At 63.7% G+C, this 1,986-nt stretch overlaps 2 non-coding genes across 2 annotated transcripts in view; both read right to left on the minus strand.

Moving 5' to 3' along the window:
- Positions 1 to 373, minus strand: part of LOC132937710 (large subunit ribosomal RNA) — a 4,194-nt gene extending 3,821 nt beyond the window's left edge. The window contains exon 1 of the ribosomal RNA XR_009663804.1: positions 1 to 373. This exon is cut by the window's left edge and continues 3,821 nt beyond it. This is a non-coding gene — a ribosomal RNA (large subunit ribosomal RNA).
- Positions 374 to 745: 372 nt separating this feature from the next.
- Positions 746 to 904, minus strand: LOC132937760 (5.8S ribosomal RNA). Its single transcript, XR_009663825.1, has one exon. It is a non-coding gene; the product is annotated as a 5.8S ribosomal RNA (ribosomal RNA).
- Positions 905 to 1,986: the final 1,082 nt, after the last annotated feature.

Consider the following 1,986-nt stretch of genomic DNA (forward strand, 5'->3'; position numbering starts at 1 on the left):
TAAACTATCGGTCTCGTGGCCGTATTTAGCCTTAGATGGAGTTTACCACCAACTTCGGGCTGCACTCTCAAGCAACCCGACTCGAAGGCGCGGTCCGATCCCGGAACGCTGTGACGGCCTCTACTGGCCTGGCACCATCTGCGGGCCATGGCCCCGTTCAAGGGAGACTTGGACCGTCACGTGCGCCCCGGCAACGAGGCCGGCCCGTACGCCACAACTCCCATAGGTGCCGCGACACAAAAGTGCGCGGCGGGATTCGGCGATGGGCTTTTCCCTGTTCGCTCGCCGCTACTAAGGGAATCACGGTTGTTTTCTTTTCCTCCGCTTATTAATATGCTTAAATCCGGCGGGTAGTCCCGCTGATCTGAGGTCGGAACGTATCGGTTTTTTTTTTTTTTAAATTACACGGCAGCCTGCGGTCCGCGCTCCGCCCGTACGGTGACCGTCCGCGTCCGCGTCTCGGAAGCCGGAGAGGTCCGTGGACTCTCAGCCGACCCCGGCCGCGCTCTCGCGCGGCGGGCGGACGGGGACGTGCCGTTTGACGACGCGAGAACCCGTGACTGTTTGCCGTCACAACTTGGGCGGACGACCGGAGGGCGGCCGCGCGAGCGCGGTTTTCCACGGTCGAACCGCCAATCTCGCACCACCGGAGCGGCCGACGGGCGGGCGGACAGTCCCCGGGAGGACTGCCGCCGCCGTCGGACGCCTGCCGGCGGCGCATCGGTCTGGCCGAGTATCCGGTATACGACCCTCAGACAGGCGTGGCCCCGGGACCCGCGGGTCACCGAGGCCGCAATGTGCGTTCGACTGGTCGATGTTCGTATAACCTGCGGATTACACGACGACGCGCAGATAGCTGCGGTCTTCATCGATCCACGAGCCAAGTGATCCGCTGTTCGGGGTCGGGTGTTTTTTTTTGTCGACGAAACTTCTACCGGCCACGCGCCGTGCGCGGACGCACGGCGGGGCCCGTATGGTCTTTCGACGTTAACCATCTTTCGGTCGACGCTCGGTCGGGGGGTCGCGGCGCGCGGGCGGTCGGCGAGCTAGTCGCGAGCGCACGCGGCCACGGGGTCGGATTAGGCGCGCGCGAGACCGGCAAGTGCTGCCGGTACCGCGGGCCCGTCTCTAATGATCCTTCCGCAGGTTCACCTACGGAAACCTTGTTACGACTTTTACTTCCTCTAAACGGCCGATTTCGGTCATCTTCGCGATCGCGCGACGACCCAGCCCCCGAGGGGGCCGAATAACGCGCGTCCACTCCGAAGACCTCAATGCGACCGTTCAATCGGTAGTAGCGACGGGCGGTGTGTACAAAGGGCAGGGACGTAATCAACGCGAGCTGATGACTCGCGCTTACTGGGAATTCCTCGTTCACGTGGAAAAATTGCAAGCCACGATCCCTAAGCACGAAGGAGGTTCAGCGGGTTACCCGGAAGCCTGTCGGCCCAGGAATGTTAACACACGCTGATTCCTTCAGTGTAGCGCGCGTGCGGCCCAGAACATCTAAGGGCATCACAGACCTGTTATCGCTCAGTCTCGTGCGGCTATTTTCGTCCGCCGCCTGTCCCTCTAAGAAGAGTTTAAGCTCCTGGGAGCCGGCGGTAGCCCTAGTAACGTATCGTGATCCGCCGGCGACGGCCGCGAACACGGCGCGCTTCACCACGGAGCCCGACGCACGACGGACGCGCGCCGACCGGAGGTTGCCCCCCGGCCGACACACGCCCGCCGCACGCCGGGACGCGGATGGCGCGGCCGCGCTCGACGACCGCCGTGGACGACGGGCGAACGCGTTCGGGGATACCGGGCCGAGCCGACGGGTACGCGAACACGGACGGCCGAAACCGCCCGCGCCGCGCACACGCCGACCCGGGGTTACCCGCCTAGTTAGCAGGACAGAGTCTCGTTCGTTATCGGAATTAACCAGACAGATCGCTCCACCAACTAAGAACGGCCATGCACCACCACCCACCGAATCAAGAAAGA

This window comes from Metopolophium dirhodum, chromosome 1 (assembly GCF_019925205.1).
Source record: "Metopolophium dirhodum isolate CAU chromosome 1, ASM1992520v1, whole genome shotgun sequence".
NCBI classification, from domain to species: Eukaryota; Metazoa; Arthropoda; class Insecta; order Hemiptera; family Aphididae; genus Metopolophium; species Metopolophium dirhodum.